Raw genomic sequence first — 17,933 nt, 5'->3', positions numbered from 1 at the left:
GAAGATGGAAAAGTTCATTTTCTCTGCTGCTTTTACATGTGTAGGTCACCATTTGATATACTTCTGAGTGAAGGGAATAAGAAGTATGTTACTTTTATCTCCCCCCTACCTCATCCTCCCCCCCTACACCCACCCACCGACGTCCTGATAAAAGAGACAGATATGCTGGTATTTTGCCTTCCTATTGTTTGTTTCAGAATTCCAGTTTATGCCTGGAGCTTCAGCTACCATCTTAAGACTATAATGTGAGATACACAAAGGAAAGACCAAGAGAATTTCTTAGTACCAAACCAAGTTTTGTGTATTTGTGTATCAACACACAAATTTTTACAGTGCTTATATGTGCATTTATGATTAGAAAGTTGATAAGTATCATCTGTATATAACATATATGTACAGGAATTAGAGATGTAAAAGGAATGAGTGGATCCAAGTATTCTCATATGTTTCAGATGTATAAGAAGACATTTAAACAATAACAAATCATGTAACAAACTTGACAAAAAAAAAACCCAAAAGCCTATTTTAGAACTACAATAAATACAGAAGGCTGTGTGTGTACAGTGAATTATATATATTAGATTGTTTAAGTTTCATATTTAATGTAAGGCTGCAGGGGACAGTGCAGATTAGAAAAGGGCAGAAATGAAGAGCTTTCTTATTAGATATCTTCATATTGTTATACTTGCTAAAATATGAATATTTGGACTATAGTTATATGAATAACTCATAAGCTCTTATCATTATTTTGCACATCATATTAAGTAAAAATATTGAGAACTTATGAATCAAACTACATGAGGGAGAAGCAAATGTTCATTCACTTAATCTAATTTAATTGAGTTTAGGAAGTGTCCTGGGGACTTAATGACACTATGTTCAATATATCACTATCTAACTCTGTTTTATAACTTTTACTCTAAATTATATCTTGTTGTTTATTGAAAATACCATGACAAATGCAGGCATTCCTCAAAGATACTGTGGATTCCATTTCAGACCACAGCAATTTAAGGCAAATGTTGCAATAAAGTAAGTCAATAAATTTTTTTGGTCTCCCAGTGAATGTAACTTATGTTTACACTACTGGAGTCTATGAAGTGTGCATTAGCACTATCTAAAAAATCAATGTATATGCCTTAATTTAAAAAAAACGTTATTGCTAAAAAATCTTACCATCATCTAAGTTTTCAGGGAGTTGTAATCTTTTAGCTGGTGGAGGGTTTTTTGCTTCTGTATCAGTGGCTGCTGACTGGTCAGGCTGGTGGTTGCTGAAGGCTTGACTGGTTCTGGCAATTTCTTAAAATAAGACAGCGATGAAGGTCACTGCCTTGATTGACTCTTCCTGTCACAAATGGTTTCTCTGTAGCACATGTTGCTATTTTATAGCATCTTACCCAGGTTAGAACTTCTTTCAAAACTGGAGTCAATCCTGTCGAATGCCTATGAGTGTCAGCCTGCCCTCTGAAAGCTCTGAATCCAGAAGTCAATGTCTGACTTTCATAGCTGTATAAGGCTGTCTCATCTCACTGGAAATCTTACATAGAGGTGCCACCGTCATTCATTATCTGAGCTACATCTTCGGGATGACTGGCTGCAGCTCCAATATATTAGCATTTGCTGCTTCACTTTGTACTTTTATGTTATGGAGACAGAGTGTTTCCTTAAACCTCATGAGCCACCTCTGCTGGCTCCAAGCATCGTCTGCAGCTTCTTCCCTGCTCTCAGCCTTCACAGAATTGAAGAGAGTTAAGGCCTTACCCTGGATTAGGCTCTGGCCTAAGGGGATGTTGTGGCTGGTTTAGTCTTCTATCCAGGCCACTAAAACTTCCTCCAGATCAGCAATAAGGCTGTTTTATTTTCTTATGATTCCCTTGTTCACTGGAGTAGTACTTTTGAATTTCCTTCAATAACTTTTCCTTTGCACTCACAACTTGGCTAATGGTTTGGCACAAGAGGCCTAGCTTTTGGCCTATCCTTTAGCTTTCTTAGCTTTTGACTGCCTCCCTCACTAAGCTTAATCATTTCTAGCGTTTGATTTAAAATGAGAGATGTGTGACTCTTCCTCTCACTTGGACACTTAGAGGCCTCTGCAGGGTTATTAACTGGACTAATTTCAACACTGTTGTGCTCAGAGACCTGGAAGGCCAAGGAGGGGTCTTATATAGATGCTGTTTGAGGTGCCCCAAAACAATTACAATAGTAGCATCAAAATCGCGGATCACAGATCACCGAAACAAATACCATAATAGTGAAAAAGTTTCAAATAGTATAACAATTACCAAAATGTTACGCAGAGACAAGAAGTGAACAAAAACTGTTGGGGAAAATGGCACTGATGGGCTCGCTCATCTCAGGGTTGCCACAAGCCTTCAATTTGTAAAACACAAAGTATCTGCCAAAGGACAATAAAGCGAAGCACAAGAAGATGAGGTCTGCTTGGACTAACTAACTTTTAAAATGTAAAGCTGAAGAACAAGACATAAATGAGGTTGTTTACAATCCCCTGTTTAAAATAATACTCTAAGTAAAAACTATCAGTTTAAAACTTCATTAACAGATAATTTAGTGCACATAAATTAGTCAAGAAAACATCTCCTGTAGATGAAGTCAACCTCAATATTTGAATCTTCCTGACTTCAAATATGACAGTACATTCCTTTACAGAAATTGACCACTTGGTTCCACTGAATTTAATGGCAATGCTCCTGAATTAGATGTTCAAAACTTGATTGTTTACTTCTGATATATTTTCGATCTGTGTCCATCAAAGCAAGAATTATTTTTGAAAAGTCAAATCTTTTAAAGCTATTTTGTTAGAGTGTTTTTGAACTGAGACTAAATGGTATTATGTTGATAAGGTAGAGTTACATTCTTAGAAAATATAGTTACAAACAATACTTACACCATTGTAAATGTTCTTGATAATAAGACAGCTTTCTGAAAATAATTCTGATGCAAATCTGCTATGAAAAACTCAAATAAATCTTCATGTTATCACATTATTATGGTGCTTAGACCCTAGCTCTTCCAGAGGTGAAGCTAAATCTAAATGTAAAGCAAAATCATGTGAAACTACCACCCAACTACCTTACAGCTTAAACACTATAGAGATCAAAGGAAGCGTCTGAGAGTTGGTTTAACCAGAGGTGAATTCAGTATAACCAGAGATGCAGGACAGCCTCCCATTCAGCTGGACTCTTGCTTGTACCAACTACCCACTAAATGAAAGACTTTGCACAACATGGAAAAAAAACACACGATTTTTTATGGCTGTGAAATATTCCATTGAATACATATTCATGTAGCTGTTGTTCTGTTGGATAATATCTATTGTTTCAGATTTTGGCTTCTATGAATATAGTTTCTATGAATATTCCTGTAAAGTCTCATCATATGTATTTATTTTTCTTAGAAAAATACCCAGGACTAGAATTGTGGTTCATAAGGTAGGTTCAGGTTCAACTTTACAAGACACTGGCAAAGAGTTCTCCAGTGTTCTTATAACAATTTATACTCCCACCAGCAATGCATGCTCTTTTTTTTTCCCTCTCATACAGATTTACTCTGAGAATTGGGCCATGATCTAAATCGGGACCCAATTTTCAAACACTTCGCTCTGTTAATTTAGGTCTGTCCTTCATGTAGACACCTCCGGAATGAGTCTGGGACTTGTGTGGATTCATTAAGGGATTCTCTTTTATAGCTTTCTACTCCCTGGGGATGCCTTCCCACACTCTGAGGCCTATGGGACCACATTTTCTTGGCTAAAGCATGGTAATTACCTCAGAGTTTTAGACACCTATACTGCTATGGCTATGCAGCTTTTTGATAGGGTCCATAGCTAGAAAAATGAAGTTTATGTCGATAGTTTAGGTTAGTTTTAACTACTCTTCAGTTTATACAGCGTTTTAATTTCTGCACCCCTGCCACCTCACAATCTTGCAACTGTGAGCACACTCAGGTTAAAATCATGTTGGAAAAATGAAAAATAAAATTGTAGGTTAACATTCACAGAGCTCACTTCTTCAGGTGCTCTCTCTTACCATCTGCCTTCTTTTGTTTTCTTTCTGAGTCCTCCGATAGATGTTTTTCAATTTTGCCCAGAGTTTTTAGTTGTAACTGTTAGTTGTAGTATCTAATTCATCAGCAGGTAAGATAGGCTGAGATAAGGTAAGATAGATAAGATAGGCCTTAAGATAGGGAGTGAGTTTACCCCATCTTGACCAGAATCAGAAGCCCAGTGTATGCAAATTTTACTTCAAAACTATTAAATAAAATATTGAATCCTGGTTTATTAGTTTTTCTCTTTACTGTGGTATAGGTTAGAAATTCTGAAGCTACTTTCTTTGTCTTCCATGTTTAAACAAATATCAAAATACATTAAGAATAATAGGATATGTGAAGATGGTAATTTAAACTTTTGAAAGGGAAGAATATAAGCTGTAATGGAAGTATTAGCAAGAATTCTAAAACCATGGTTATACTTATACTATGCATATATGTGTATATTTACCCTCTATTTTCCACTGAGTGGATGTAGCGCAGGAGCTCAGCTTCTGACATGTTAACACTGTTCGTGGAGACTGAGAAATGACAATGGAGCACTAGATAGGCAGTTTGAACCAGGCTTTATTCTCACGGTGGCTGGTCGAGCGCTGAAATCACATCCATACAAAAGTACCTGGTGGTCATCCTTTTATAACAGCAGAGACTATAGTGACTCGCCATCAGCTATTATATCAACATGTTGCCTGCACAGTGGGCCAAGTGATTATATAAGCATAAGACAGCATATGCCTGTGCAGTGGGTATAAGCATGACACAGCATCCAGGCGAGTATCCTGGCCATGGTGACTCCATTTCCCCTACAGGGGGTTTAGAACAGCATTACCTAATAGAATTTCCTGTACTGATGGAAATGTTCTATGTGTTGTGCATTATGCCACCAACTGCATTGAAATGTGACTAGCATGTTTGAGAAACTGAGTTTTAATTGTATTTAATTATAATGAATATACATTTATATTTAAATAACCACATGTTGCTAATGGCTATTATATTTGGCAGCACAGAACTGGAAGCAAGAACACAGAGTGATGACAGAGAATACAGATTTTGATTTTAAAATTCCAAGTTTTACTAAAAGAAACTAGGACTCTTTAAAGAAAAGTTTGATTCCAGAGTTGGGTCAGGGAAAGTGTGAGACGAGCTTGGAAATTTTTCTTGTAACAAAAAGTAAAGAAGTGCTCAAAGAATAAAGAGTTGTGTCAAAATAACATTAGAATCAGCTTTAAGGATTCCTGCTGGTTAAATCTAGGGGAATTTGCACATCAAAATAAATGGTGATAAATGAATTACAACCCATTACTTAAAAAATAATCCATGAATCCTATTAAAAAAGTAAAATTCAACCAAGTAAATTTGAAGATCTAATTTGTTTTATTAACTGATTCATGAATTGGGTAGCATCCCATCTAACGAACGGAGAAATTCCCTGAGGTATCGTACAAAATGGAAGGCTTTTGTAGACAGGAGGGTGGGGCAAAAGCAGTTAGGGATTGTTTTAGGTAAGATCACACTCCCTTAGTAGGAGCAGGGGTCTTATGCAGGTTACTTCACCAGTGATCAGGATATTGCAGACTGACAGGTTTAAAATTCCACTCCTTGGAGAGGCTGAAACTGCTACTAGGTTAGGCATTAAGCCCCAGTTTGATGACTGTGTCCAGCAGTAGTGACCCCATGTTGGGCCTGTGGTTTTTGTTTTTTTCTAACATTCCATTTAGATATAAATTAATAAATACATAAATAGGGAAAAAAGAAAAAAGAAAAAACTCTGAAAGTAAAATGTCAGCTGGTAATAGTGAAAAAAGTAATGAAGTTTGAAAGTTATCAGTAGATACTAAAATTAGTGAATATTTGATGAAGAACGGGATATACACTGTTGTTCCAGGAGGGGAGGGGTTCCCGCTCTAGCCAAGTTCACTATGAATTCAGTGAGACTAGGTAACAACAATGGAACACTGAAGGTAAAAAGAGGCTGATACAAGTTTTATTCTCATGGAAGTAGGTCAGGTGCTAGACTCCCATCCACCCATATCAGTCTCTGGCCCAAGCTCCAGTCTCTGCTTCCCAGGCACTACCTCTGTTCATGGCTCGGGTTCCACTCCCTCCTGCTTTTAGCACCGGGCTCTGCTCTCCCCACTCTCCTGCTTCCCTCTGAAAGGGTATCTCGCTGCAACCCTCCTTACCCTAGAATGACTCAGGAGACACGGACCCACACAAGAGATTTTATTATCTGAAAGAGAAAATGGTTGCCCCCAGAGAGAGAGCAGCAGCTCATGGGTGAGGAAGCGCATTTTTAAGGAGTAGGGGTAGGGTGTGTTCTGTGTTGGTGATTGGATCTTAAGGGGTGGGGGTCTTAGCGCACCAGAATTTGCCTTCACCCTGTCTCCAGGCTCCCTTCTCTCTTCCAAACATAGGGCTCAGCTGCTTCTCTTCTTAAAGCAGTATTGGCCATAAACAGTTTACTGCCAAGGGGTATGCAAGCAGGCTAAGAATTACCTCACCACATGTATACATTGGGCAATATTAAGATCAGATGAGAATCCTGGCCAAAAAAATGTCCATTTTTCCTACATGTACATACTCTCAAAATATTTCATATTATTCTGAAACATCTCACAATGAAATATATCAATTACCAGAGAATATAATACTAACTTTATAGTGAAGAGATGTAACTCTGCGGGGAAATCCCGGGCAAAATACCTTTGAAACCAAAATTAGTCAAAGGGAGAAATAAAGTGGGAGGAACCCGCTTACTGTTTCCAAACAGTCGTCGACTTCTTCTCTCCCGCATCTCCTGTGACCAGGCTGCAGGAGAAGGGACCGTACCCAGCCTCTCCGGTACAGACATGCCCTGCCCTGGGCTCACCCTTGTAATGACCTATTGATAAGAGGATGCACTAAGTCCAGGCAACAGATTATGGAAATACTGCAGTTTTACCCACAAGAGACTTGGGTGATACCCATCTTACACAAGTAACCTAACTATACCTATACCAATACAAGTCACTGGGACTTACCTGATTTTGGAGCATGTACGCTTAAGGAAAACCTTACCCACTAATAACCCTAAGGCCATGATAATATCATTATTATATCATTTACATTGCAGTTTCGGATTCACTGTGAGTTTCCACTTATATACTCATTGGAAAATTACGAACACAAACTTGCAAAGAGGCTGAAGGGGAGGAACCAAGGCAGATCCAATGGGTGATGTAAGAATGACAAAATGGGAGGAAACCAAACAAACTCCCACAAAAACCACAATGTAAAATCCAGAGGGTTGTTATCTACCCTAGAGTCAGTCCCCTCCTCTGTCTTTGAAGGTACTTTCTTTTGTTTTACTAATAAAAAACCTTTGAGACTTTAACTCTCTATCCAGTCTCTTGACTGAATTCTTTCCTTCAAGAAGACAAGAACTGAAGTATTTCACAATCCACTGCCTTGTAATAACATGGATTCAACCATAAGGAATTATCAGAAAAACCAACCAGATTGAAAGACATTCTACAAAAAAAAGCATAGCTTGTACTGCTAAAATATCAAGATCAAGAAAGATAATATCTCATATTATGTGAGACTAAAAATAAATGGCAACTAAATGTAATGCATGATCTTAGACTAGGAAAACAAATAGCCATTAAGCACATTAATGGTGCAACTGACAAAATAAATGGAGTGAATTTAGATAATAGCATTGTACCTAGGTATAATTCCAAATTTTGGTAATTGTTTTGTTATCATGCAAAAAATGTCCTTGTTCTAAGGAAGTACACATTGAACTGTTTCAGGGAAAAGTGGAGAATTATCTCCAATTAACTCTCAAATGATTTGAAAAAAGAAAAATCATAAAACCTATGGGAGACCATCTAAAGAATTGGTGAATCTGGATGAAGGATTCTCTGTATGATCCTTACAACTTTCCTATAAATTTGAAATGATATAAAATAAAGATTTAGAAATAAATTAATTTCTAAATAAAAGAAAAAAGTAAAGTGGCTATTTAAAGGATATAATAATATCAAAAACCACAAAAGACTTGGAAAAACACTTAATAGAATATTGGCTAAGTCCTATAAGACATGGCAGACTTACTATCTTTAGATGTCATTTCACTTCAAAGTTAATTTACAGAAGTGACTCAACCCCAGTCAAAAAACTGACAGGATTTTTGGTAAAATTTGACAAGCTAATTTAAAAATTTTTTTATAGGAATGCAAAAGAACCAAGACTAGTCACCAAAAAGTCTATGTAAAAGAGGACATAATTAGAGAAACTACATGATGGGACTTCAGGACTTACTGTTTACTGTTACACTACATAAGTTGACATACTGGCAAAGGATAAATAAATTAATCAAAGGAAGACAATAGAGAGTCTAGAAAATGACCCACACATACATATTAAATTGGTGTTCTACAGAAGTACCAATGTAAACTAGTGGATGCTGGGGATATCTACAATATATATGAATTTTAAAGAGTGCTATTCTTTCCATAATATGCCAAACAAAAATAATGTTCTTTTATTGCAAATGATGCTAAACTTGCTTTTAAATAGTATTTCATAACTTTTTGGTAAATAATGTATTTAAATATGACTATTTAAATATGACTATTTAAATTCTGAATGTGCTTGCACTGAATCAGAATTTGTATGAATTAAAGTTTCCAGAAATGTCACTTTCTCAAGAGATTGCCACTAGTTCCAGCAAACATTACTTCTTAAAAAGCCAAAAACGATGAGTGAGCATAAATGCTGTGAATATAAAGTGGTATATAACATTTATAGTCGGCTATGGAATTGTTCTTATTATGAGCATGTGACTCTATTGTCACATGTAGTATGTGTACTAGATGTATTATTGAACAGTAAGTTTAAATGATTCTAATTAAAACTACTGCACTTTAATTTTCTGATAGTTATGATGTAAGGATATCAGTTTTTCTTTCTATCCTGAAAAATTTGAAGCCAGCTTGTGGCCTTCAAACTCCATCTGCCTAGTATCTCAAGAATGCAAACTGAGCATTTCTGGGAGGGTTTCCAGTGATTTGTCTAGAACTTATACTGCTTTGATTTTACTTTGATTTGGTTTCATAATTTGAGTTGCATCACTCAATCATTATCCATTCTTGCACTGAATAATTGATTGTGTCTGTCTCTTAACTGTTGGCTTCTATAGAGACTTTTCCCTATTTTGGATCAGTTTGGTAATCCTTTGTGGTGAACAGTAAGGCAGGCTGCTGAGAGAAACCCTAATGAGAGAGTAGTAAAATTGGAGCAACTGCCATCAATTTATATTCCTTCATTTACTGGAAATGTTCGGGAATTAGAGGAAAAGATGAACAAATAGATGTAAGTGGCAACTAGTTTAGAGATAGGTTCTTGGTTGGTCTTGAGATCTACTGACTGACTTAAGTTAAAACTGTAATTTTTTTAAGCAAAGATAATACTTTTACTCAAACAGTGAGAAAAATATTACCTGAAAATATAACAGTAATCATTTAAAGGCATAGCAGTGAAGACCAATAAACACAATCGTATTAACTATAATACTTAAAAGGGGAATTTAAAAAGAGAAAAAATAATATATTTTATCCTATTAAATTTATAATTATTTTGTTTGAGTAGTAATATAATTGTTGACAAAGCTTTAGTCAAATATACAGAAACCCAAATTGCTGGTGGAGTGTAAATTGGTATAACCATTCTGCAAGGCAATTTGGCAATGTCTCTTAATATTTTTATAAATGCTTACTCATAACATTTAATCCACAAATGCCACTTCTAAGAATTGCTGTTAAAGAAATAATCGTAGAGGTGCACACATATCCCTGTCAGAGGGTGTTAATTAGTGATTCATGTAGAAGTGAGTCATAAGAAATTACTGATCTATCTATAAAGAACTAGTGGTTGAGAAAATAATACTGTAACTATATAATGAAGCACTTTGTAGTCATGAGTCTTTAATTTCGTTGAAGAACATTCATTTAGATAAATGGTTAGTAGGCCATGCTGATGATTAGGAATACATGTGCGCTCATCAAGCTTTTCTTCCTTTAACTGGCTGCACATGAAGAAATCTAGACCAGCTAGGTGCCTCAGATTTAGGAAACCTTGCACTAATGATGTGCGCCATCCTATAAGCTGGATCTCTTACTTCTAGACTCTAAGAAAGAAAAATAAATGTGTCCTATTAAATTTTCTATGTTTTGAGCTCTCTGTTAGAGCATATAGCATGTGCCAGAGTGAATACATTCAATATTTACATAAAGATTATAGTAAAAGAATCAAACAAGTCAAGTGAGTAAATTATGTTATTATATAAAATGCATTTTAGTATGTAGAAGCCATGACCTACCTCTAGTAGACTGTTGAGCTAATAATTTCCTCAAGCATTAATGTATAAAATTTGGCAAGTGTTTATATGAGACATATACACAGAAGAATTTCAAGAACATGGCAATTGAACACAATTCTTAATCTATTGTAAAATTTTTCAACTTGAGCACTATTGACATTTTCAAAGAGATAATTCTTTGTTGCACAGAATATTTAGCGGCATCCTTGGCCTCTACCCACTAGATGCCAGTAGTACTCCCCCAGTTGTGACAAACAAAAATAACCCAGATATTGCCAAATGTCCACTGGGGGTCAAAATTATCCCTATTGATGGAAAACCACTGACCTAAAGTGCCCTCTCACCATGATGAGGATATAATAAATCCTCGTAGAATTATTTATGAATACATAATAAAATAATTGAGACCAGTGCCATGGGTCTAACAAAGACTCTCCCTGTCCAAACTCTAGTTAGGCTTCTCTGAATCCTCTTCGCAGGGTGTCCTCAAACTTTGAACTTCTGTTTGTCTTTGCTGCCTGATTTTAATAAAAATCCTGCAAAATTGGCTTTGCCAAAATCTGTATTATATGGATACTTGATCGTCTCAAAATTTAATCAAATTCCTAATCTTCCACCAGCCCCCTGGAGGATCACCCTAGCCTGCTTTTAGCAAGAATCCTGTTCTCGTTAGCTAGAAATTTTCCATCCACTGACCATCAAACCTGTTCCTTACCTATAAATCCCCACTTAATTTTGTCATATTCAGAATTGAGCCCAGTTATATACTGAGGTCTTTTAAACCCTATTGAAATAGTTTCTAAGTAAAATCTGTTTTTGCCACTTTAATTAATGGCCAGCTCTGATTTTCTTTTTCAGGTTTACACAGAGCTTATATCTGTTGAAAGAAACCAGAAAATCCTGTCAACTGGAGATTCCAGAGCATTTGAGCTAAGACTCAAAACAGTAGAATTTGGGGGATATATAATTAATTTACTTTGAGATGCATTTTCCTTTAGATGCCTAAATATATATGTATTTATTCTTAATTTCTTGAAAATTTTGTTAAATCCCTGCTATATGCCAAATATTTAGGTGCCCATCTACTGAAGAAAAAAATGGACCCTCTCTAGCCCAGTAGGTAAAGTAATTTCTTATGCAATTCATTTTAATATTAAAAGGAGAGATATCAAAGATCACAGGGCACATTCACATTAAGTTCTGAGTAGAATAAATGTCAGAAGTGAGAAAAAAAGCCTCTATTTTGAATAATGCTTCATTATCTGTATTCCTTTAATGCAGATGTGATAATAGGGTACCTAATGAACTTCCATCAATAAAGTGGTATTTTGACTATAATTCAGACTTTACTTACAGGTTCATATCCCCAAAGGTGATGTTTAGCATTAAGAAGAGAAAAAAAGGAACTGTTTAAACTGATTTTGTGTCAACAGTTATTTTCTCTAAGGAATGAAGTAATTTAATCACTATTTGTTTTGATTCACTGGGAATGTTAATTCTTGTTAACAATATATTTGCGAATATAGGTGTGATCAACTTAGTTCATATCATTTTGTGTTCATATTTTTTAATCAAAAGTAGCATATTTTATTATTCTTAAAATAATCCTATTTAAAACAAATTAAAATTGTCAGAGATAAAGAATATTTCTTTAAGCAGTGTGCTTCAGTGAAAAGAAAGGTATAAAAACAACCATTGATAAATATATATTATTGTCTTCATAAATGACTATGAAGTAATCTTTTATTTTAGTAAGAATAAAATTAAGATACATCTTAATTAAAATACATAATTTTATATAAAAGTATGTAATTTGTATCATATATTAATACATATTTACATACTGTATCACATGCTTGTAATATATTATACAGTTGCATAATATATAATTAAAGTACATCTGCCAAACTTAATAGAAATTAAAAATGCTAAAGAATACTAACTACATACGTGATTATATAAGAATGAAACTCTAATTTGAAGCCATTTGATAGATATTATTTAAGTATTTATGTGTATAATTTAAGAAACACCTAGATTTTTATTGTGCATATCTAGGTCATCATCCCCAGAAGATAATTCAATGGTTAATTTGCAAAATTGACAAAGTCTCTAAGGTTCTCTCAATAATGGTTAGTGAATCTTTCACAGAATGCAGCTAGTTTTGAAAAATGTAAACTGTTCCATTTCTGTTGACATCTTCTGTTAGCGGGATTCCCAGTTCAGCATGGCCCTCTGGTTGAGTCAGAATTCGTTTCACAGTGCCACCCAGCATGGTGGCGGTTACATGTTGGCACGGCACCGTAAGTATATGAGTATCTTGATCCTTGTCATATTTGGTACTCCACCTCACAGGTGAACTTTGCTTCAGAGTCAGATTTTAAATATGTAATTTTAATTCATTTTAACATCAAATTTATAATGTAGTGATGAGACATATGATAAAATAATACAATAAGAATAATTTCTACCATTTGTAAAGTCCTTTAACTATGTTTGTGAATTTCCTACTGCTCAAAGCATAATATCTTTGTACCATCAAATGTATTTTCAAACAATAACCTACAGATATTGTTACCATTTTTCCAAACTAAAATCACACTAAAAAAATCAATCAAAACTCCTAAGATGTTTTTCTTTAGAGCCACCTAAGCAAAGTTCTTTGTAGCAAATAAAATTGCCCGAGGCTTTTGGCTAATAACTGTTAAATACTTAATGACTCTTAAAAGCCTGAGTCTCCAGCTCTGGTTTATTCGTAAGTACCCAAAGCTTTGACCTTGAATCCACATCCTTAATGGCCTCAAAATTGGTTGGTTGTATTCCTTTGTATTACTTTGAATGTTAGCTCTTCAAAGCATAAATACATGATGTCACAATTAAGAATTAAAAAAATATAATCTCAGCATCTCACCACAAGCATTTTCTTTTAATAATAAAAGTAAATTAATGTGTGTGTGTCATCTTTGGTTTAAATGATGACTTTGCAATATAGATAATAGGCACTTACCAGTCTTCATGATCTTCTAAAAAGATATCAAAACAAAGTATTGCAGAGTATTTTTGCTATTTTTTCACATAAATAGTATGCTTATTAAAATCTTTATAAATAATTTGTAATTCTTCATAACTATATTTACCCTTGTACCTAAGTCTAGTGATATAATGAAATAAATATAATTAGTCAACAGTATATTATTTTCAAGATTAAATGCTAACCTAGCCTTTTATATTTTATTTTATTTTAATTTTCAGCCATCATGTTACTTTACAGAGAAAAGTTATTATAAATTCTCAATCTGCTTTCTGAGATTTTCATGATTTTAGGATGTAGATGGGATGGGATGCCAGAGATCTCAAGTGCAATACAAAGGCCATTCTCATAATGTCATTTCTCATGCAATCTGAATTAGAAACCCTTTACAAACCTCTTCTAGAATATCTAAAGATCTATGATATTGCTTCAAATATAAGTTCTAACTACAGAATTATTTTTAATTTGTAGACAAGAAAAAATTCTCCTGCACATCTGTATTGCAAATTACTCTAAATCTAGTTAAAGTCTTAAAATTTTAATATAAGGTTAGATGTATATTCAAATGCCTCGGTTTTGATGACTAAGTATAAAAGTATTAAGGTCTACAAAGGGTACCATATTTAAAAAATATATATGATGTGTTTTAAAAGTAAACCTAAAAAAGGAAGCTAATATTTACAATATTTCAGAGTTTCCAGAACTCAAAAAGCATGAGGTTAAATTATATTTATATCAGGCCCAAAGTGATTTTACCTCTTACACTTTCATAAAAGGTTAGTTGTACCCTATAGTCTGGGTAAAATTTTGGAATAAAATCTTCTCTCTTATCCATATACTATAATAGAAAAGGATTGAAAGATTATGAATCATAAGACCACGATTGCTGTAAGATAAAAATAGTGCATGGATCTCCTGATTTCTAGGTGAACATAAAAATTACACATCTTCCCTTGCACATAAGAAAGAAACAGAATCAGAAATAGAAATAACAATTGAAAAAAAAGAAGACAGAGAAGTAGATGTAGATCTAGCTATGTATAATTATAGATAGATCTTTAGCTATAATCTAGAGATTATATGTTCATATACATAATTATATGTTATTTGTACCCTTACAAATGATAGCACTATGTGCCACCCCAAAATGTGCCTCTTTGGCATAGTGATTATTTTGAGACACTGTGGGCACGGAAAACTTGAAAACAAAGAAGTTACCCTTTGTAAAGGCAGTTTACATTAGAAAGGGTGCCCACGCAAGGAAGAGAGATTATCAGGGATTAATTTTCACCTGAGAGATTTATCAGCATGGCAGGGCCACCTCTGTTTAGGAAATATTTCCCCTTACCTTACTGTGAATTGCCTTCCCTTGCTTTGAAGTCCCAGGCCCTTATCCATCACTTTCCTTCCTTCCCAATGGTATATAAACCTCAATCCATGCAGACATTTTGTGGGCCTTGTATCTTTATGGGGCACTGTAAAGATGTATATATGTATATATGTGCATAATTAAAATTGCTTTTTATATACAATATACATATTAAATATATATGTGCATAGTTAAAATTGCTTTTTTTCTCTCCTGTGAATCTATCTTTTATTACAGGGCCAGTTGGGGGTGGGGGAGGTGGGTCTCAGCCAACAGTCTAGAAAGACAAATGGAAAATTGCTTTCTTTTCCTGCCTTACATTTAGGGCAAAACATGAAATATTCATTATTGGACCATCTAATAATAGCTTTAAAGCTATCAATAAATTTGCTATTGTTTGTTCCATTTGTTCATCACATCAGTGTTTTTTGCAGCACCTGAGGTATTGTGTATAACTTGGTAAAAAACAAGAACTAATATAAGACCTGAGTACAGTTCTTAATGAGCTCATAATCACCAGGAGCATTTTAGATATAAACACATTGTAACATAGATTTTGGAAAGGTACTTACATATAAAAAAGTAGAAAACAAGAATATAGAACAAATAACTGAACTTTCTATAACTGAACTTTTTTATGTGCTGTGTTGAATGATCCAAAATATGTCATCTCATAATAAAGTTTTCCATTAAACAGTGTCATTTTTTAATCAGTAAATGATTCCAAAGCAGTGCACACTCAGCTCTACTCCATGCCTCACAGAAAATCTGCTTGAAATATAAAAATATAAGAACAAAAGGAAAATCTCATAAGTGCAAAGATAATTAAGGGAATAAAATCATCTTTAGCAGTTAAGAGGTTGCAACTAATTTTTCAAAAATAAAGAGAATGAGGGTTGTTTACTGATCATTAGATAGTACAAAATTCAATATGGTTTTAGTAAATGTGTATTGAGCACAGAGGAATTCAACTGAAAATGTGGGCAGTCTATTTCCAACCCCTAAGCAAAACACAGGGTACTCTCTCTGACAAAAGAAAAAAGAAAAAAAAAATTTCTGGGGAAAGCTAAATCTTTTGGTGTAGGATTTAGTTGAACTAAATAAAAACGTCTCATTCAGGTTTTGAAGGAATCTTATAACAATCCACTGCCTTCCAACTCTTCCTAATGTAAAATGTGTTCTGACATAATACACGTATCTCATAATGACAAGTGCCACGCCAAGATATTAAAGGGGAGCAGAATATGCCATCTCAAAATATACCACTTTGGCATGTGCATTATTTTGAGTTGAAAACAATGGAGACCCAGCAGACTCAGGAAAAGTTTTCCGTCTCTTTTAACTCCCTAAAAGGTTTAAAATAGGGGATTTATACCAGAATGAACGCTGTGACCAAAGGCAACTTTTTTTTTTTAACCTGAAAGATTTATCTGCTAGGCAGGGCAAACACCTGATTACCAAATATCTAATCTTCTCCTCTTCCTATGAATTATCTCTGCCCTTTGAAGCCCACGACCCCTGTCACTTTTCTTAGCTCAGGATAGTATATAAGCCTCAATTGCCTGACTCCTCAAACCTCCTACTTTTATGGGACCCCAATATGTATGCAATTAAATTTGCTTTTTTCCTATTAATCTTTCACATGTCAATTTAATTATTAGAGTAACCAAAAATCCTAGAAAGGAAGAAAGAAAAATGTTTCTGCCCCTACAGTACTTAGTGGAAAAGTTCTATTTACAGTATGCACAGAACAGCTACTAGCTCTTTTGTTCTTACCTTTAATGTAACAAACTTAATAAAACAATGGTGAAAAAACCTATAAGCAAAACAATAAGAATAAAAAGAAGGCAAATCATCACAAAAAGATATAAGAAAAACAAAGTATAACAAAGAATTTTAAAAAACTTTAATAAATATACCCAAAATATTCAGAAGATATATTCTTGAATAAGGATTTGGGGCTATGAAAGTGAGAAGAAAGATGTATAGTTCTTGGAGGTTAAAAATTAGGCAAGGAAGCAAAGTCTTTAAGTTAAGGGAAACATTTTTAACTTATTAGTGTATATCTAGGTAAAGTTTGGGAAAATATAAAACTACTGTCAAACATAAAAGTTTAAAAAATATTTACCTTCATTGTATCCTTCCTGGGGCAGTTATTAAACATTATGTCCAACAAAATGAGGGATAAGCCAAAAGAAAATTGGAAGTATGAGATTGAGAAAAGAGGAGCCCTATACAGGAGAAAAGAAGGTTTCTGGAATAGACTTCCCAGGCATGTCTTAATTTAAAAAGAATAACAATGTAACTTCAGGAGAAAGAAATATTTTAAAGAAATTCATAATTCAAACATAAAGCTATTTATAATGTTCCTGACTATATAAATAATAAATTGAAAATAGTTTTTAAAAAAGGAGAGAAAGAGAATTAGTTTGATCTTGATTCTGTAAAAATTTCTGCTTCAAGTTTCCCAGAAATCTAGGCATATTATTCCTAGAGGGAAAATAAAACCCTAGGACTTCACTTTACTACTAATGAAAAATAATTAGGTAATCACAATTAAGTAAATATCATTTATTTCTCTTTCAGCATTTAGAATCAACCTTGGAGAAAAGTACAGATTTGGTAATAGGAGAGAGCATAAACATTAATAACTTGGCAATAATAAAAGCAATAATATAGTTGGTAAGAGGTTGATTACAATATCAAGTGAAGGTTGGAGTAGAAAAAGTTGAAATTATGTATGGATTCTAATTATGTATGGATTTTAGTATTTGGATCCTAACAGCAAAATCTAACATAGGGATTTCTTAAAAGATTATGACATAGAAGTGTGGTATTAATAATTTTTAACTGAAGAACTAAGAATATTATCAGTGTCAGATATTGGGAGGCATGCACAAGAATATTCCCATCTTCCAAGGCACAGAGTGTTTAGATAAAGTCCAGCACTGAAAATTAAAGCACATCTTGAAAGTACTATCCCTTAATTACCATAAACTGAATCTTCAAGGTACTTTCTGTTCCTGGTTAACCAAACTTACCCAAAACAATCATTACTCTTCAAAATCTGTGTTTTCCATTTCTTTGCCAGAGTGACTACG

The sequence above is a fragment of the Manis javanica genome, chromosome 3 (genome assembly GCF_040802235.1).
Source record: "Manis javanica isolate MJ-LG chromosome 3, MJ_LKY, whole genome shotgun sequence".
Lineage (NCBI taxonomy): Eukaryota > Metazoa > Chordata > Mammalia > Pholidota > Manidae > Manis > Manis javanica.
The sequence above is the reverse complement of the archived record's forward strand: the minus strand, read 5'-3'. Positions refer to the sequence as shown.